The 21,859-nt window shown below is 35.1% G+C and overlaps 3 non-coding genes across 3 annotated transcripts; 2 read left to right on the top strand and 1 right to left on the bottom strand.

The window, feature by feature from the left end:
- Nucleotides 1–244: 244 nt before the first annotated feature.
- TRNAC-GCA lies at nt 245–316 on the bottom strand. The gene has a single exon. It is a non-coding gene; the product is annotated as a tRNA-Cys (tRNA).
- Nucleotides 317–20,585: 20,269 nt separating this feature from the next.
- On the top strand, nt 20,586–20,658 carry TRNAA-UGC. The gene has a single exon. It is a non-coding gene; the product is annotated as a tRNA-Ala (tRNA).
- A 138-nt stretch (nt 20,659–20,796) lies between these two features.
- On the top strand, nt 20,797–20,869 carry TRNAA-AGC. Its single transcript has one exon. It is a non-coding gene; the product is annotated as a tRNA-Ala (tRNA).
- The last annotated feature ends 990 nt before the right edge of the window (nt 20,870–21,859 follow it).

The following is a 21,859-nucleotide window of genomic DNA, read 5'->3' as shown; positions in this document are numbered from 1 at the left end:
TTAGCCTAATTGTAAGTAAGTTTTTAACCATGTTCATAGTGGGTGCTTGGATACCACACTCTTTTGTTAATGATAGCTTGGTTCTTGTCCGAGAATAGTGGCCCTTAGGTTCTAAGTACATGGTTCTATGTGGTGGAGTACTTTGGAATAAGGTTTGGAATCGGTAATTATTCTTATTTCTTTTCCTTTAGACACTCGGTGGTTGGGAGCAAATCGAACAAAGTGTTCGTCCAAAATTTTTAAAAGGGCCCAACCAAATTCGAACTGGTGACCTCTTGATCTGCAGTCAAATGCTCTACCACTGTGCTATGAACCCATTTTATATGATTTTAGCCTTAGTGACCCCTTCTACCAAGTGTCAGTCCAAAAGTGTAAAACGTGTCTGTCGAAAATAGAAAGGCCAAAAAGATAATTCAAACATAGTTCATCTACAAACTACCCAAAGCTATTAAATACAAATTGAAGAAAATAAGAAATAACATAAATAATCTTAAATGTAATTCAACTCCCGAAGATAAAAAGTCTTCAAATTACATTCCAATGTCAAGTGATATTTTATTACAACTCAATTCTTTTCTTGATTTATTGTAATTGAACTTAAAAGTATGACAAATACGCTGGATTTATTTTAAATTTCCTTTAAAATTGTTGTGCACGGAGTACAATGGAAATAATATATATATTTTTTTTTACTGTTTTGTAATTTGTATGGTATTATTAGAGGCTTTTGAATGAAATATGATAATTGATTCTCGGTCCTCTTTGACAATTTTAGATACCTCCATATCCGATATTTGATGCGTCACGTTTCACTATGAGATCTGCCCTTGGGTCAATAAGACTTAAGTAGAGAGTTTATTTGACTAATGATTTGATTTTTTTGGGTTGTAGAGATATCCTTTACAAATCAAGACTTTGTATTATTTTCAAGACACTCATCAAGACATTTGTAAATATGCCTGATATCTTGAAGGATTTAGGACACATAACTGAGAGAACCTAAATTTTTTTTGAAGTTGGCTTTTCTAGGCTACGTCATCACGAAAGTTTGAGACAAACTCAATGGACCATTGAATGGGTTTTATAAGGCTCAAATAAATTTAAAATCCAAGAAAGGGGATCTGAGTTTGATATTATTTGATTTTGGGTATAGACACAACTAGCTGATTTCTTTTGATTGCATTAATGAATGTATGTAGATGTTTAGAGTGTTCATCTTAATGGTTTTACAAAATATCAACACATCATCAATATAAACTATTGATATTTTTTGAAAGAATTGAAAATATCATTCATAATCATCTGAAATTCGGATGGAGTGTTTTTTAGCCTAAATCGCATGACGTTCCTCTCATATTTTCTAAATTGGACATTAAATGCTATTTTATATTTGTCCTTTTAGGAAATTAGAATTTTTCGAAATCCCAATTTCATATCGAATTTTATAAAAACATTTAACTCTAAATTCTTTTTATCAAATGATTTTTTATTTGGTTTTGATATCTGATTTATTCTAAAACCTTATTCAAAGGTTTGTAGTTAATTACCAGTATCAGAATTTCTGGTTTCTTTTCAACATGTTGTTAACCTAAAATGTCAGACACGACCACATGCTCTTTGAAGACCTTATCAGCTTCCTCTGCAAAATATCACCTAAAATTTCAAAGTATTTAGTGTTTGAAGCTTTTTGACTTAACCCTAGGGTTCTATTTACAGTCAACTTCTGATAATTTTTGTCAAATTATATATTTGAATACCTAATACATTAAGATATAATATCTTATTTAAATAATATTAAAATGTCGTAGAATATCATAATATATGTTTAATTAATATGAATCTCATTCAAATTTTAAATATATATTTTTATTTAATGTTTATGATACACATCAATTATTTTACTGTTTAACATATCAAATACCTTAATATGTTTTGATATTATACTTCAAGACTATAGGAACTTACTCAGAGGACTTGAGACTTACGTTGGCCCACAATGCATCTCATGGACAATGCAAAACTATGGTGGTGCTCGAAGGTGAGTTGTATAAAAAACTAGTCATGCACCAAAAAATCATGGGAAGACCATTGATGGAATTGAAGCAATTGACGCTCCCCTGGATGGGTTTCCAATCAAAGACCTAATGTTTGATGTTGATTCTTTTGAAGAAAGAGACACATGATCGAAGAACAAGAAATGTGGCGGTAGCTCTGAGAACTCTATTACACTCATAAAAAAATGTGTCGAAGAGTTAGACATTACATAGAAGATCTTGCTTTCATCGAGGAGACCCGAGTTTGATTCTCGACAATGAAATTTTATTTTCTTATTTCTTTTATTTTATAGTTTTATATTTAAACTGTAACTAGGTTTTGAGAAGCATTATAATGGATGAGTTCAATAGTATCTTAAATTCAAAAGACTCTTATGAACTTGGTTTGAGAGTCACTATAATGATCAAGTTATCTTAGATTAAAAAGACTTTTATGAACTTTGAACCTTTAATAGGGTTATGTCATAGATATTTGGTTCAATTTCAACAAGTGAGGTAGAGGTGATTCAAATGGTTAATGTGATAATCCGGTCATTTTCAAGGTCTCTTTTGTTGAACGCCATCATGGCTGAGAGGACTGAGATGAGCACCCAAGTGAGTTTGACAAGGAGGGTCGTAGAGAACTCCACCCCAAGCCAAGCTCATTTTGGGCTTAACAAACTTAAAATCCAAAAACACAAACCCTTAAATGGGAACTGGGATGCTAAGGAATTAAAAAACTTTATTTTGACGTAGAACAATACTTGAAGGTTACAGGAACTTGCTCGTAGGACCTAAGAGTTACGTTGGCCACAATGCATCTCATGGACGATGGCGCTCGAAGGTGGATGATATAAAAATGGGTCATGCACCATAAACTCATGGGAAGACCGTTGATGGAATCGATGCAATCGACGCTCCCCTGGATGGGTTGCTAATTAAAGACCTGAGGTTTGATGTCGACTCTTTTGAAGAAAAAACCACACTATCGAACACCTCAAAATGTCGTGGTAGCTCTAAGAAATCTACCATACGACCTGAGTGTTGAGGGCTACAAGAACTTTCTCATACGACCTGAGAGTTACGTTAGCCACAATGCATCTCATGGACGATGCAACACTATGATAGTGCTCGAAGGTGAATGGTATATAAAATGGGTCATGCACCATAAACTCATGGGAAGATCGTTGATGGAATCGATGCAATCAATGCTCCCCGGATGGGTTGCTAATCAAAGACCTAATATTTGATGTTGACTCTTCTGAAGAAAGAGCCACATAATCGAATAACTCGAAGCATCGTGGTAGCTCTGAGAACTCTAACACACACAAGGAAGGACGTGTCAAAGAGTTAGACATTAAATAAAAGATCATGCTAAAACTCTTCAGCGATTTGACAAAAGACTTTAGGACATCCTCACCAAAAATCCATTGTTATCTAGCGGTTAGGATATCTGACTTTCATTGAGGAGACTTGGGTTCGATTCCTATCAATGAAATATTATTTTCATTGAGTTTGATTCCTGTCAATGAAGTATTAGTTTCTTTTTTCATTTTATTTTACAGTTTCTATCTTAGATTAAAAAGACTTTTATGAACTTGGTACCTTTGTTAGAGTTATGTTATAGATATTTGGTTCAATTTCAACAAGTGGAGTTGAGATGATTCAAATGGTTAATGCGATAATCCAGTCTTCTTAGAGGTCTCTCTTGTTAAACGACATCATGGTTGAGATAAGCAGGTGATTCAAATGGTTAATGCGATAATCTAGTCGTTTTCGCGGTCTCTCTTGTTGAACGACATCATGGTTGAGATGAGCACCGAAGTGAGTTTGACAAGTTGGATTGTAGAGAACCACACCTCAAGCCAAGTTCATGTGGGCTTAACAAACTTAAAATCCAAGAACACAATTAAATGGAAACCGGGATGCTGAGGAATTAAAAAGATTTATTTTTGACGTAGGACAATACTGGAAGGTTACTGGAACTTGCTCATAGGACCTAAGAGTTACGTTGGTCGCAATGCATCTCATGGACGATGCAAAACTATGGTGGCGCTCGAAGGTGAATGGTAAAAAAAAAAGGGTTATGCACCATAAACTCATGGGAAGACTGTTGATGGAATCGATATAATCGACGCTCCTCTAGATGGGTTGCCAATCAAGGACCCGATGTTTGATGTTGATCCTTTTGAAGAAAGAGCCAAACGATCGAACAGCTCGAAACGTCTCGATAACTCTGAGAATTCTATCACACACATGAAAGGACGTGTCGAAGAGTTAGAAATTACCCAAAACATTATAGTAAAACTCATTAGCGATTAGACAAAAGACTCCAAGACAACTACACTTAAAATTCATTGTTGTCCTACGGTTTGTATATTTTGCTTTCACATAGGAGATTCTGGTTTAATTCTCTGAAATGGAATATTATTTTCATATTTCTTTTTATTTTATAGTTTCATCTTTTGTCACCAATTATATTTAAACTTTGCCTAATTTTGAGAGACACTATAATGGTCAAGTTCAATAGTATGTTAGATTAAAAATACTTTTATGAACATCGTACCTATGTTAGTGTTATGTTATAAATATTTGTTTCTATTTAAACAAGTGGGGTTGAGGTGATTCAAATGGTTAATGCGATAATCCGGCTATTTTTTAGGTCTCTCTTGTTGAACGCCATCATGGTTGAGATGAGAACCCGAGTGAGTTTGACAAGGAGACTCGAATTTAAACTTTACCTACGTTTGAGAGGCACTATAATGGTCAAGTTCAATGGTATTTTAGATTAAAAAAACCTTTTATGAACTTTGTACCTTTGTTAGTGTTACTTTGTACCTTTGTTTGTATTACTTTGTACGTTTGTTAGTGCTATGTTATAGACATTTGGTCAAGTTCAACAAGTGGGGTTAAGGTGATTCAAATGGTTAATGTCACTTTATTTGATTCAAATTGTTAATGTGATAATCCAGTTGAACAGTTACCAGTTATTTCCAAGGTCTCTCTTATTGAACGCCAACAAGGCTGAAATGATTGAGATGAGCACCCGAGTGAGTTTGACAAATTGAAATAAAATCAAATAAAATCACTCAAACAAATCAATAAAATTAAAAAAAAAACTAGCCTTTTGACACTTCCTTCAACTCGAAGCGGCGGTAAACCAAGGATTCCTTCGCACAAGACCCATGATCCAACTCCCAACATGGAAATGATAAGTTATAGAATCATTCCAAGAACCTCAATGGATGGGTTACAAACTCACATTACCAATCTCGACAACTGGATGTGTCACCGGCGTTAGAAGAACGACCGCATCAGAGCAAGTCATGGGGATAGAAGATCCCGTTGAAGGATGATAGACCAACCGTAATCTTCAGCCCAACGAGCCAAGCTTTTGTAGAAGCAAGAACCCTTGTATTAAAGAAATTAACACCTTCTTATACAAAATTTGGATAAACCAAGATATAAAGCTAGAATTAGATTATGAGATCCAAGAGTGAGAAGCAAGATTTGGAACCTTTTTCTAAATTGAGTCACTTCACAATGGAACTTATCAAGGCTTGATTGAATAACTCAGATGCAATCTACCACAAGAATTGCATGAAACTTAAAAACGACAAAGATATGCTCAGATTTCTAAAGGGGGACCTCTCAACTTAAGAGATCAATTTCATTGATCACAAATATGTTTTTATATAATAATTTGTGGGTATTTATAGTCTCCCCACAATAAAAAGTTAGTGCCGATGATTTAATCTCGATCCTTTAAATCTCCACAGAAGACGAAGTCAATTTGAGCATTACAAACTTTATGAAATTAAAATAATAAATAAATTTTTCTAACCACTCATGAAATGTTGCTTGCAACTTCATCCGCTACTTCAACCGTGCAAATATTTACTTTTGAATCTCCAAATGATCTCGACTCAAACGAATCAGCTTGTAACACATGACATGACGGTTGAACCTAGCCTATCCAATTTTGTAGATGAAGTATGAATGCTTGTTGAATCTTCTTGGCCTTGGGTTGTGTAATAGGTTCAGTTGGAACACCGTGATTCTTATCATCATCCCCCTCTTCAAAAGGATTCGTCCTCGATTCAGAAAAATCATCACCTACATCAAAAGAACTCAACTCAGTAACATTGAAAGTAGAATGTACACCGTGATTATTATCATCATCCCCCTCTTCAGGATTCGTCCTCAAATCAGAAAAATCATCACGTACATCAAAGGGACTCAACTTAGCAACATTGAAAGTAGAATGTATTGACAATTCTATGGGAAGATCAATTTTATTGTTTCATGCAATCAAATGAGTCATTTTACCAAATGTCTTACCAAGCATTTATAGTCAAATAAATAATTAGGAATCCACGCTATCTTTAGATCTACAGACTCACTCCCAATTGAATTGAGCTATCTATGCTTAACATTAAAATGAAAATTCATCAGTAAAATTATTTACGCTAATTCAATAAAATTTTAAAAAATTTTAAAAAGAAATCATCTTTAAATTTAGATAAGATAGTAAGTTATACTACTTGAATCAGGTGTGGTGAAGGTCGAATGAACATGTGACCTTCAAATCTTCAATATTACTCTCTCCCAACTAAGCTATCCCCTGTAAAAATGAAAATTCATAAATTTTAAAAAGAAATAATCACTAATTTTAGATTTAATATTCAGGTTATGCAAGTTAGTCAACTTGAATTAGGTGCCGTGAATGTGGATCAAACACGTGACTTTTAGATCTTCACTAATGCTCTCCAAAATGAGTTATCCCGCTAACATTAAAAATAAAAATTCATCGGTAAAGATATTTTCACTACTTTATTGAGATTTAAAAAAAAAAATAATCACTAATTTTAGATTGAATAGTCAGGTTATGCAACTTAGTCAACTTGAACGTGGATCAAACCCGTAACCCCTTGAGATCTTTAGTCACACTCTCCCAACTAAGCTATCCCCTGTAACATTGAAAATGAAAATTCGGAAATTTTAAAAAGAAATAATCACTAATTTTAGATTGAATAGTCATGAGTCAAGTTATGTGACTTGAATCAGGTGCGGTGAACGTGGATCGAAGAACACGTGACCTTCGGATTTTCAATCTGACGCTCTCAAAACTAAGTTAGCCTCACTAATATTTGGAAAAAAAATCATAAATATGGTATTTAAGCTAATTCATTATATTTTAAAAAGAAATAATCACTAATTTTAGTTTGAATAAAGTTATGCAACTTAATTGACTTATGTAACGTAAACCAAGTGCCGTGAACGTGGATTAAACATGTAACCTTCAGATATTCAATCCCAACTGAGCTATCCCCGCAATCATTAAAAATCAAAATTCATGTGTAAGGGTAATTTCGCTATTTCATTCTTCATTGAAATTTTAAAAATAAATAATAACTAATTTTTTATTGAATAGTTAGCTTATGCAAATGGAAACAGGTGCGGTGAACGTGAAGATTAAATACGTGAACTTTAAATCTTCAATCTAACGCTCTCTCAACTGAGCTATCCACACTAACATTAAAAATGAAAATTCATCAGTAAAGATATTTTCGCTAATTCATTTTAATTTTAAATAGAAATAATCACTAATTTTGAATAAGATATTCAAGTTATCCAACTTGTATAAGGTGCGGTGAACTAGAACACGTTAGGTATTTTCGATAATTCATTGAGATTTCAGAAAGGAATAATGACTAATTTTAGATTGAATAGTCGGGTTATGCAACTAGAATCAGGTACAGTGAACGTGGAGATCAAACACGTGACCTTCAAATCTTCAGTCTGATGCTCTCCCAACTGAGCTATCCCCGCTAATATTAAAAATAAAAATTCATAAGTAAAGGTCCTTCCGCTAATTCATTATATTTAAAAAAGAAATAATCACTAATTTTAGATTGAATAAGAAAGTTGTGTTTTTAGATTGTATAGTCACCTAATAAACTTGTATTAGGTGCGTTGAACATGGATAAAACACGTGTGACCTTCAAATCTTCCGTCTAACAATCTCCCAACTGAGCTACTCTTGCTAACATTTAAAATGAATATTCATCAGTAAAGGTATTGGGTACGCTTCTGGAAATTCAACAAAAGGCAATAGTATTAGACCGAGATGCCAAATTTAAATCTCGCTTCTGGAAAATTCAACAAATATTGGAAGACATGTTGAGGGTATATGTGATGGATTTTGCAGAAAGCTGAGATAAGTACCTACCCCTTATGAAATTCTCTTATAATAATAGTTGCCAAGCAACCATACAAATGGCCACATACGAGGTTCTCTATGGACGAAGATTTTGATCCCCTATCTTTTGGGAAGAAGGGGGGCAAACGATAACTATTGGGCTAAAGCTGGTGCAAATTACCAACACCGCAGTCTAGAAGATTAAAGTTAGGATACAAACCACACAAAGCCGAGAGAAAAGCTATGTAGACCTAAGGCGCAAGGACATGGAATTGTAGGTAGGGGATCATATATTCCTAAAGGTAGCACCCCATGAGAGAGGTGCTCAGGTGTGGTAAAAAGGGGAAGCTAAGCCTTAGGCTTATCCGTCCCTTTGAGATATTAGAAAGGATTGGATCTGTGGCCTATAGAATCGGACAATGCCCAAATTTGTCTACAGTACATAATATCTTTCATGTATCCATACTACGGAAGTATACCCTAGATCCTTCGCACGTACTGGCTCATGAAACTCTCTTTTTGAGAGATGACCTAACCTATAAAGAAGACTCGATTCAAATAATAGACAAGAAAGTCAAAAGATTGAGAAATGAGAAAATCGCTCTTGTTAAGGTCCTATGGAAGAATCATAGAGTAGAAGAAGCCACTTGGGAAACAGAAGGCAAATAAGAACCTTGTACCCTGACCTATTTTAGAATAAGCACTTTCGATGACCGAAAGTTTTCAAAGGAGAGGAGAATTTGCAACACTCAAGGTCTCCAATAAGAGACAGTGTATAATTCCTACTAGGTTTTATCTAGAAGCAAAGAACACGTAGAATTAAAAAAACATTGAGAAAATGGTACTTTTTCTAATTTTTATAAACTTCCTAAATCATTAAATTTTTTATAGAATAATAATTACAAGGTGCTTAAAAAAGGAAGGATATGATCGGAGAAGACTTTTCTGGCAGAAGATTCAGAAAAATAAAGAATGAAATTATAGAAATTCTAGATGTTTCAATGGTAGTGGAAAATTCGTAACTAAATTATGAATTAGGGTAGACTATTAGGGGCAAGAAGCAAGCTTGTTCCTGGACCTTCTAAATAAGTTTACCCATAAGTTTGGTGAAGGAAAGAGGTCCTCATAGTGCTAGTAGGTTTACACACGAATCAGTCCATGTTAGGTTACCCTCTAATGTTTTCCTAACCTAAAACCTCAACTCCTAAAGCCTAACCCAAGACATTATGTATAAACCTAGGTTCATCAATAATCCATGTACCAAGTACCTATAACTATGTGAATAACATGCTAAATAAGTTTCTAGGATCCATACCCATAAGTAACCATTATCTGCTATTACGATGTGTAATAAAAGACCTCCTCTTTAGGTAGGATGTCCTGCAATATGTATCATGAGCTGGATGTTATGATAGGCCTACCTTTCCCATCAGCTAAATGAGATGTCCTGCACCACGATTTACCAGTAGGATTACATGATTATGATTTAGACCATTAGATCTCAACCATTAGATCTCCTCCAAAATTTGATATGAACTAGAACGAACATGCACGGATCATCACATCCAACGATTAGTATTCAAAGCCAAGGTCGGTAAGGCTATGATCAGAGTTGATATCTCCAAAAAATTATCCAGAAAGTTCGATCTCTAAATAACGAAGATTCTAGAGCTCTCAATGTCGGTTTAAGCTCCTCCTATAAAGTCTGAAGTAGGAGCAACAATACGGAATAAGAATTGAGAAAGTTTGATCCCCTAATCAAAGACAATAAGCGTTTAGATTATGGGCCTCCTACTCTAAGATTTCTTCCAAAATCGAGAGCAATCCTCCACCATTTCTCTTCGAACTTCTAAATAACGAAGATTCTGGAGCTCTCAATGTCGGTTTAAGCATCTCCTATAAAGTCTGAAGTAGGAGCAACAGTACGAAATAATAATCGAGAAAGGTCGATCCCCCAATCGAAGGCAATAAGCGTTTAGATTATATGTCTCCTACTCTTAGATTTCTTCCAAATTCGAGAGCAATCCTCCACCATTTCTCTTCAAACTTATTCCTACAGTTTCTCAACAAGATTACCCACAAGTTCTATGGAGTAATAGAGTGTTGAAAGTGCCCAGAAACCATTCCCCCAATTCAATCTGCCATTGAAGAACTTGAAGAAAAACTTGAAAATCCAATCCGAGGATACATGATGACTCGTCGAGCAAAAATGGTTCCAATAAGTTTCTGCACCTCCAAGGAATGCTTCCATAGAAGACCACGAAGAAAAATAACCTCGAGAGCGTGTTGAATTAAAGGAAATAGGTTTCGAAATTAAATTAGGGATAAGAGTCGAATTCCTATCTACGATCTCTTTTCCTTCAAATTAAGGATTCCTGTAGCTTCAGGGGAAGAAGTTGAGTATGAAGGTGTTAATATAACAAAAGAATTGAGCCTTAGAGAAAATAACTCAACAACCTAGTGTATTAAGGCAATTAAAACTATAATGATGATGCTCTTTTAATAACATTTTATCTTTTCCACTTTTGATATTTGCTTTACTTGTGTACTCCACGATATGTGTCTCAAATGGAACTATCAAACTAAAACTTACACTATTTTCTTCTTTCTACAGTAATTGTCGCAAACCCTATGTAAATAATTATTTCTACAGTAATTGTCGCAAACCTGATGTAAATAATTTAACAGCAGTCTAGATCTAAAAGATATAATAATGATTATTGCTCATGGATTTCATTAACAAAGAAAATAAATGAAATAATGATGGTACATTCCATAAAAAAAACTTAATATAGCCCATAATAAGGGCATTTGGTCTAGTTGTATGATTCTTGCTTTCGGTGCAAGAGGTCTTGAGTTCGATTCTCGAAATGCCACTCCAAAGAAAAAAAGCACTAAAATAATTTTCAATGAGGCCTAACCCAAAAGAATTCGTGGCATCTATTGAGGCACATAGACTAACAACTAAGAATTATAGATCTGCTACAAAAGGCATTTGGTCTAGTGGTATGATTATCGTTTTGAGTGTGAAAGGTCTCAAGTTTGATTCTCAAAATGCCCCCAACAATATTATATCAAAATGAATTATGCAAGATAATATGGTTTTAAATGTGGCCACATAGGTTATCTATTATCACAATCCCGGAAGATGCACCCAAATAACCGATGAAAAAGTTTCAGAGAGCCATAGATTTGAACCGCGAACCGTGCACACTAAAAAAAAAAGTTATCCTTTTCTATCACACCTAGAATTGTCATTCTTTTGTCTTTTAAAACCTCTTACCTTATCAGTCATCAGTTTTTTGTATCATATATTGAGATAATTATTATGAAAAAGCAATTCCACGAGTGTGACTTAAATATCCTTTCTTTGTGGTATCAGTCATTCTATTTGAATAGTCTGAAGTCATAATAGCCTCTCCACCGGTTCCGAAGACTCCTTCGGCATCAATGTGCTCCAGTGAAAGAGATCAGACCCTTTCCTGAACGAGAACCGGGCACAAAACGCCGAGGTAGAAAGTCGAAAGCGATCTCTTTTCGCGTATACGCAATCTCAAAACCCAATTAGCTCATGGACTGTCTCCTCAACCCTGGCGAGTATGAGTGCTTGGTAAGAGAGAATGTCGAATGAGAAAGACATTCGATTACGGCAACATTTGCAACTACCAAAGTGCACTAAACCTAGTAGAGATCTTCGACCTAACGATAATGGTACTTCAAACCCATTTAATCAATCCACTTTGTACCTTATATAAGGTACTAAAATAATTTTCAATAAGGCCTAACCCAAAGGAATTCGTGGCAATGCACTACTTAAATAAATTTCATCTATTGAGGCACATAGACTAGCAACTAAGAATTATAGATCTGCTGCAAAAAGCATTTGGTCTAGTGGTATGATTATCGTTTTGAGTGTGAAAGGTCTCAAGTTTGATTCTCAAAATGCCCCCAACAATATTATATCAAAATGAATTATTCAAGATAATATGGTTTTAAATGTGGCCACATAGGTTATCTATTATCACAATCCCGGAAGATGCGCCAAAATAATTGATGAAAAAGTTTCAGAGAACCATAGATTTGAACCGAACCGCGCACACTAAAAAAAAAAGTTATCCTTTTCTATCACACCTAGAATTGTCATTCTTTTGTCTTTTAAAACCTCTTACCTTATCAGTCATCAATTTTTTGTATCATATATTGAGATAATTATTATGAAAAAACAATTCCACGAGTGTGACTTAAATATCCTTTCTTTGTTGTATCAGTCATGCTATTTGAATAGCCTGAAGTCATAATAGCCTCTCCACCGGTTCCGAAGACTCCTTCGGCATCAATGTGCTCCAATGAAAGAGATCATACCCTTTCCTGAACCAGAACCGAGCACAAAACGTTGAGGTAGAAAGTCGAAAACGAGCTCTTTTCGCGTATACGCAATCTCGAAGCCCAATTAGCTGACGGACTGTCTCCTCAACCCTGGCGAGTATGAGTGCTTGGTAAGAGAGAATGTCGAATGAGAAAGACATTCGATTACGGCAACATTCGCAACTACCAAAGTGCACTAAACTTAGTAGAGATCTTCGACCTAACGATAATGGTACTTCAAGCCCATTTAATCAATCCTCTTTGTACCTTATTGTTGACTGAATAGGATGCACGCCAGGCCTAAATTCTCTCTCAGTCACCCGTAGATGAAAGAAAGATCAGATCTGAAGTTCACGAATTGAAGAGAAAGAGGATCTGAGTTTTACACGCTTTCATTTTCAAAAGCTCCGTTTGCCTACGGTACTTTATTAGGGATGTGCAACAATATGGTCATCTCTCAGCCGTGTATAGAGAATTCCTTGATCATTTCCTTGGCGGATACCACAAATGAAATCGATTCCCTGACTGCCCATCTTATGAGTCCATTCTTGTCTTGTTGGTTTGTTGTACTATTCTATACCTCTCTTGATTGATTGAAAGACGTTCGGGAGCTGGGAGGGCCAATCGTGAGGGAACTTTCCTTTTCACGGTAGGGAAAGGTAAAGTGGGAGCTGCGTATGTCCACAATGATCAAGGTAGAGCGACTCATTCTTTACAAGAGGTTGGTTTTATTGAAACTGTTAAATCCGCTTTCGTTAAAGAAAAATAGGAGCCCGTGGTTTTAGATGTCGATTCGTATGGCAATGCGGACTCGACTCAAGATGAGGATTCCACTTTTCATACTCCTGCTACGAGCTGAAAGAGCTGGTAAGTTATCTCGCTAAACGAAAAGAAAAAGCACATACGGGTTGACCTCATTACAAGGTGCGGGGGCTAGCCAAAGAAGGTCAGTCGAACTAGGTTAGAACCCTTAATCCGGTTCAGCTAGGTTTTTCCATGCGAGAATGTATGCGTATCGATATCCTCTTTTTGTTTATACGTTTGGAGAAAACTGCTAAGCCCGCCTTTCTTACCAAGTGTGATTCAATCTTTCAGCTCAAACTTTCCTCTCGTCCGACGGAAAAGGTAGGATTACGACTACCTTTTCCTTTTCTTGTCGGAGCCAAGGGATCAATCAGTTTCTACCAAAAAGTTCGTTATCTATTAGTTGTCGTAATCGAATGTATTTCTCATTTCATGTTAGCTCCTCCAAGAGCTTCCAGGTCCGTAGTAGACGAAACCTTGGACTTCTATTGAACTTATAGCATTGCCTGTTGAGCTCGCCGTTGAGGGTTTGCCTTACAGGAGCAGCCTTTCTTTTCTTGCCTGGTATGCTTTCCCGCTTATCGCGTAGCTAGCAAACTAGCCAAAGAGAGAGAGAGAGGGATCATGTCAATCAATTTGTATGTGCATTTTGTCCGTCCTGTACTTGTCTCCTTAGTTTTCTTAGCCAACATCTCTGGTTTCCCCCGAACCAAGAGGTTCGCTTATCCATACTCAACAGTCACACTTTTAGCAGAAAGACTGATTTTTTTCATAAAGTCGGTGCATAGATCAAGAAAGAATGAAGCTATTTACAGGGACGGTTATGCGATACGTCTTTTTATACTCACATTTTCTTTAACCTTCCTATCAACCTCGTCATTCTCGTTTGTTGCTTTAAGGGGTCTCCCCACTATAGATTACTCGGATTGGTTCTCACGTCCCTATGCCAAAAAGTATGGGCGTGTTTGGTTTGAGTGTTCATCGATTGGGTGGATCCATATGCTCCGGGGGGGTGAGACGAGGTGTAGCGCATCTGTTTTGGGTATGTTGTTTGCTAAAGGTTTTAGGAAAGGAGTACAAATTTTCTACATAGGTCATCTGTGGTCACAATCCTTCCATGGCCCAACCCTTATTCGCAGTCCGCATCCAACCATTTCTTTTTCAATCTACATGTATGCTCCAAGCCAAACTCACGTAACTAGTCAGAAGCACGTAACTAGTCAGAAGATGCAACCCACAACTGAACGGAAGACAAGTGTCACAATCGCACTCTTGCAGTAGTGAGACACTTATTATGTGACATTTGTTCTAATCCAATGAACAAGTCAACCATGCAAAATTTAGACTGAAGGAACAATAACGGTGTATGCTCGAATCACGTTTAAAGAAATATTTTAGAAAACGTGAGCGAGGAAATACGTTAAAAACAATTTCAAATAGAGTAACGTTATAAGCTAAAAGTGAACAAACAACAACTGGTCACGTTCTCCCATAGTACATTTTGGGACATTTTAGTAATGATGGGTGTAGATATGATTTTGATGACTAATCATACACCCCGTATTGGCACAACAATAATAGTAAAAGCCTATCTAAGATGAATGCAAGTAAAAGGGGTTTAGAATGAGCATGCCACCATGAACCACAAATCGTTTACAAGAATAGCTGAGTCGTCTAACATGCAGCCACAGGCAACACACCTTGGCCAATCATGACCGCGACATCTGCCCTTACACAATTTGTCAATATCTCTATCAACTGGCTCTTCATAAACTCAACGTTGTAGGATGAGGCTGACTTTAGGTCTCGCGATGCGCTTCTAGCTGATCTCAGTATTGAGAAGTCTTTTCCAACCTACTAGAAGCTGTTGAAAATCACTTCTCGGTTTGTTAACTCTTCAACTCTTCTTTATTGGTGTCTTTCCTACTTTCTTTGCTTGAAACATTTTCTTCTTTGCATGACGTGATACCACTTACTTCTACTTGATGTTTTCTTGGTCGGAATAATAACGTTTCAAGTTACTGACGTGGACAACAGGGTTAGTCTGTATCCATAGGAGCAATTGGATTTTATATGATATCTTTCTAATCTTGTGTATAACTTCGACTAGTCCATAGAATTTTCGCACCAGTCTTTGGTTCTTGTTGCTTTGAACTCAATGTTTATCTGACCTTAACTTATTATAATTCTCTATTTGCTTTGAAATTATTGTGATCGACCCTTCTCTTCATTCGTATGGTTGGTATTTTTGCGTGAACATGTGTTGCTTTAGTGGTTTGTTTTTGTCTCCCTTCTTTAGTAGAGGTGTTGGCTTGGTGTCTTTGCCAAGCATTTGAGTGATCACTGACAAGAGCTTTTAGAGGTCAAATAAACCCGACTGTGAACATGCCATTTTGCTATTTGTAGAATTAAACTAGCTCAGGCTGAGCCGCATGACATCTGTTTGTGGCAGGCGACATAAAACTAATCTTGTGATTTATCTCTCTTGGTGGAGTTAAACCCAATATTTGACCTTCTTGTTTTGGGTCGTGGTATTAATGTAGTGGAAATAAAGTTTTTGTTGAGGTTCGCACACTTGCACTTCCCCTTTTCAAATACAACAATGGCAACAAGTGTAGATTCATCATAGCTAAGATTCTTTCTCAACTGTACTATCATCATCATTTTCACCCCTCTTGGTTGATGGATGTTTGTCTGAATGGTCATTGGGTTAGACTCTATTACTAATAGGCATTTTCTAGGGGCATGTAAATGACTTTGTGTTCTAGCAGAATGTCAATCCCTGACTATTTGGGCTCTAGAATGTTGGATATGAAGGCTAACTATATAGTAGGCGTTTACATATAGTGAAGCTATATATAATAAACTGAAATCATATATATACCCATTAGTCAATTTTTCGGTGCTTCCTAAATGTACATTTCTAATTCTCCATATCCTCTATTTGCAACCCTGAAGTCATTAGTACAAAACCATTAGAATATTTCTTCTTACATTTTCTCTATAATGTTTTTGGTGTTCATTTAGATCAACTGTGTGCGATGTTGTGTGATCCTAATAACTAGTATTAGAGCGAGGAAAGATTCACCACGATCTGTGAAGATGGAAAGTTCAAGAATTGAAAAGTTTGATGGATTTGACATCAATTTCTAGAAGATGCAGATTGAAGATTATTTGTACAAGAAAAATATTCAGAAACCCCTTTTGAGGGTGAAGCCGGATACCATGACCACGGAGGAGTGGAAGCTCAAGAATTGTCATGCTATAGGGTTAATGTGGTTGACGCTGCCCAGAAACATGACGTTCAACATCAAAGAGAAGACGACATCGGGCCTATTGAAGGTGTTGTTAAATATGTACGAAAATATGTCGGCTATGAACAAGGTGTATTTGATGCAGAGGTTGTTCAATCTACAAATGTTGATTTGTTGCAGATCAATATAAATTAGTTCAACATGATTGTAAGTCAATTGAGTTGGGTGGAAGTTATGTTAAAAAATAAGATTAAAGCATTGATTTTGATATCATCTTTACTCGAGTCGTGGTATACTGTTGTTGCTGCAATCAACAGTTCACGAGGATCTATTAAACTGAAATTTAGTGAAATTTGAGATGTCAGCGAAAGCCCAAACGGGAAATTGAAGATTCATCAGGCAATGCTCTCGTTGTTGATCAAAGGGGAAGAAGTAAATCAAAGAGCCCAAACAAACATGGGCGATCAAAATTAAGAAACTGAGAAAAATCTCCAAACAAACAAAATGTAAAGTGTTGAAATTGTGAAGAAAAATAACACTTTCGAACAGATCGTACAAAATTGATGAGAAGAAAAATCACAAATTTGAAGATAACGATAATTTCATATATTCAGCAGAAGATACTGAGAATGCTTTAATCCTTAGCATGAACAGCCCAATTGAATTTTGGATTTTAGATTCAGTTGCATCGTTTCATTCGAATCCAAGTAAGGAATGGTTTCAAAATTTTCAATAAGGAAATGTTAGGAAAGTGTATATTGCCGACAACAAAACGTTGGAGATTGAAGGGAATAAAGATGTCTACATATAAACTCTAACAGGAAATGAGTGTGTGGATATTATAGGATGTCAGATATATTCCTGATCTCAAGAAGAATCTAATCTCTATTTGTCAGTTGGATAGCACAGGTTATGCAGCCGAGTTTGGAAAGAGTTTTGGGAATATTGTGAAGGGTGTCATGGTGGTAGCATGACCTAAAATCGGGAACCCTATACACTAATGTAGAGTGTATAAATATGGTTGTTGTTGCTAAGAGTGCTTCCAATTCAAGTAACAGCAACAACAACCATGTTTATGCACCCTACAGCAGTGTCAATAGACTTGAACATATGAGCATCAAAGAAATGAAGATGATGGGTGCAAATGGAGTTTGAGAAGGCCTAAAATCTATTGATATGGGTGTTTGTGAGAGCTGCGTTATGGAAAAATATAAACGAGTTAGCTTCACAAAAATTGCTAGAGAACCAAAGAAAGTGCGATTGGAAATGGTCCATATAGACGTTTGGGGACCATCTCCAGTTTCATGGATTAGATGTCTCGCACTCTGCAACGAAAACTCTCTGTTTTCCTAAGGCTAGTCATATATCTCATGACCACTCTTTTCCTCCTCACCATATCTAGACACTATAACGTCCAAGGACATTTTATAACTACCACGAAAATCAAAACATACAATAAATTCATACAAGTTTTACAACATATCATATACTACAAAATAGGGTTAGACTGCTTACTTGGTCGCGGAGAGACGTGTCATCGAGGTGAGTCATAGAGATATACGACTCTTTATCTTAAGAAAAAATCTATATAATTTAAAATCCGGTTGCTCTGATACCAATCTGTCACAACCCAAATTTCAAGGGTTCAAAACTCAAATAGAAGCTAAAATTGAATGTTAAAACAAATAAAAATAAAAGTAAATTAATATAAAATAATGCAGTAAAATTAAAATAAGATTGAAAAAACAACACCACATTAAATATAAAATTAAATTAAATTATAAGACGGTGTTGTTCAAATTTATCCAAACAAAAAAAAAAGTGTTTGGGATAGAATTACAAAAAAAAAAAAAAATACAAAAAATTCAAACACAAAGACAGACTAACGCTGCATAACAACCCCATCTGTGAGTGCACAATCTTTGAAGGCTCCCTCATACGAACCCATCCAACATGGTTTTGTCACCAAAGCTTTAGAGTTTAATCTATCTTTACAAAAATATTTTTCTCTTAATTTATAATTAGTCATAAAAAGAAATAATTAGATACAAATTTGGTCTAGAATTCAAAACTTTCAAATCTTACGGTTTCTTAACTAGATTCAAATCCAGATTCTTGAACTCCTAGTACCTTAAATAAAGTTGGTCTCCTCTAATAAAATAGAAATTTCTCTTAAGATCATTAAGACAATTATGCTTTATCTTAAACACGCCAAACATGAAACTAAAGTGCGTTCAATTTAACTCCATTTTATTGCCATCTTGAATGATGTTTAGGGTATATTCTTGATTTACTTTAAAGTTCTTGTGACATGACAGTTCATATTAGTTAAACTTTCTGCAAAATCACAAGTTAAAAAACAACAACGATGAACCTAAGTCTATTAGTCATTTCAAAGAAAATTTCTTTCTCCATCTTATCGATAATAATAGTTCAACTAAATCCATATTATGCAAAGAAACAAGTTTACGACTCATAAAAACAACTACCTAAATTATGTCCTAAAAATTTGAAAACATAAGTTGTAGTTGATAATTACACAAAAAAATTCCCTAAATTCATGAATTTGTGTCCAATTAATTAATCCTAAAGATGGTAACTAGCATATAGTAATTGAAGCTCCACATGAAGTAATTTAAAGTTCCCCAAATTTTATCTCATCTTTAATAAAGCATGAATTGCACGAAAGTTTATGAAATGCTTATAGACTCCAACTCTGAGATTAATGCAATTATGTTTCATATGAGTTTGTCATAAATGAAACTAAGGTGCATTCAATACAACTTTATTTTCTTGTCATATGAGACAAAATAGAAAAATTAAATCAAACAAACTGATGAACTAAACCGAATCAATCCAATCCAAATTGATTAGTTTGTTTCTTTTGTTGGGTTGTTTGATAACCCTTTTATATTATAACAATTCAACTTTTCATGAGAGAAAAATATATTTAAGTAGAAGTTAAAAATATTGGGTGTTCAAGAAAAGACATTTAGTTTAGTGGTATGATTCTCACTTGTGGTACAATTTGAGTTCAATTCTTGAAATGCCCTTATGTCTAATTCTTTTTTTATCGAAGGACTTCATATTCGACATCAACCTAACTTCATATTCAACATTTTATACTTACCATCATGCTCTTAATACAATATCCCATCCCAAGGCTTTATTCTCCAAGACACATTCTACCTCTGAGGACTTCACGTGTTTCCTGCAATACGAAAAAATACAAACTTAATACCTAGGCCTAAGGCTTCATACATACGTTTCAAGTGGTATAACAAGGGCATTTGGTCTAGTGGTATGATTCTCGCTCTGGGAGTGAGAGGTCTCGAGTTTGATTCTCAAAATGCCCCTTCAAGAGATTGTAGTATGGGGATGTAGCTCAGATAGTAAAGCGCTCACTTCTAATGTGGATACGACATAATGAGCAGGGATAGTTTTTCATGTCACTATTATTGAAAATTACTTCTTTTCAATTTTTCCTTATTCATGACATGTTGAGTAGTGATATTTCTTCATTTTCAATATTTCCTTATTTATGACATAATATGCATATATACTTTTTCATTTTCACAATTATTGATGAAGGGATGTTTAGGGTTTTTTGATGTAAAAATCGTAGGGATGTAGTTCGAATGGTATAGCGTTCATTTCCCATGTGGAAAGTATGAGGCTCAATACCTTGCATCTTCAATTGAATCGATTATTAAATATATTATTTCTTTTCAATTTTTTCTTATTTAGGACATAATGAGCTGGGATAGTTTTTCATTTTCACTATTACTGATGACGAGATGCATAGGACTTTGTGACGTAAGAATTGTGGGGATATCTAAACTATTTGTTATTAATATTTTGATATTTTTTTATTTTCACTATTATTGATGATGGGACATTAATAGGGTTTTATGATGTAAGAATCATGGGGATGTAGCTTAGATGGTAGAGCGCTCGCTTTGCATGTGAGAGGTACAGGGATCGATACCCCGCATCTCCAAAAATAAGATTATCTATTATTAAATATATTGTTTCTTTTCAAATTTTTCCTTATTCATGACCTGTTGTGTAGCAATATTTCTTCATTTTCACTATTATTGATGATGAAAAATTTAGGGTTTTGTGATGCAAAAATTGTGGGGATGTAGCTCAAATGGTAGAGCGCTCGCTTAGCATGCGAGAGGTACGAGGATCGATACCCCGCATCTCCAAAAGAAAGAAATGATTTTTTTCAGTATGAGTTAATTTAACATGTTATGTATAAGGTGGGTAGGAGAGAAAAAGAAAAGATACTTATATAAGGAGGACTTCTTCACTTCTTCACAATTGCAATATCTGACCAATGAATATAATGGTCATTTATAGACTGAAAAGACCGTTCAATGGTATTTTAGATTAAAAAAACTTTTATGAGCTTTGTACCTTTGTTAGTGTTACTTTGTACCTTTGTTTGTATTACTTTGTACCTTTGTTAGTGTTACTTTGTACCTTTGTTTGTATTACTTTGTACCTTTGTTAGTGTTACTTTGTACCTTTGTTTGTATTACTTTGTACCTTTGTTAGTGTTACTTTGTACTTTGTACCTTTGTTTGTATTACTCAAAGCCTATATGAGACTGAAAAGACCGTTCAATGGTATTTTAGATTAAAAAAACTTTTATGAGCTTTGTACCATTGTTAGTGTTACTTTGTACCTTTGTTAGTGTTACTTTGTACCTTTGTTTGTATTACTTTGTACCTTTGTTAGTGTTACTTTGTACCTTTGTTTGTATTACAGTTGAAGAGTGAGAAGCAAGATTTGAAACCTTTTTCTAAATTGAGTCACTCCACAATCAAACTTGATCAAGGCTTGATTAAATATCTCAGATGCAATCTACCACAGGAATTGCATGAAACTTAAAAACGACAAAGATATGGTCAGATTTCTATAAGAGGGAACCTCTCAACTTGAGAGATCAATTTCATTGATCACAAACATGCTTTTACATAATAATTTGTGGGTATTTATTGTCTCCCCACAAAAAAAGTTAGTGCCCGTGATTTAATCTCAATCCCTTTAAATCTCCACAGAAGACGAAGTCAATTTGAGCATTACACACTTTATGAAATTAAAATAATAAATAAAGTTTTCTAACCATTATGAAATGATGCTTGCAACTTCATCCGCTATTTCAACTGTGCAAATATTTACTTTTGAATCTC

The sequence above is a fragment of the Cucurbita maxima genome, unplaced genomic scaffold (assembly GCF_002738345.1).
Source record: "Cucurbita maxima cultivar Rimu unplaced genomic scaffold, Cmax_1.0 Cma_Scf00196, whole genome shotgun sequence".
Taxonomy (NCBI): Eukaryota; Viridiplantae; Streptophyta; class Magnoliopsida; order Cucurbitales; family Cucurbitaceae; genus Cucurbita; species Cucurbita maxima.
Note: the sequence above shows the minus strand (reverse complement) of the source record. Positions and strands in the feature narration are given on the sequence as shown.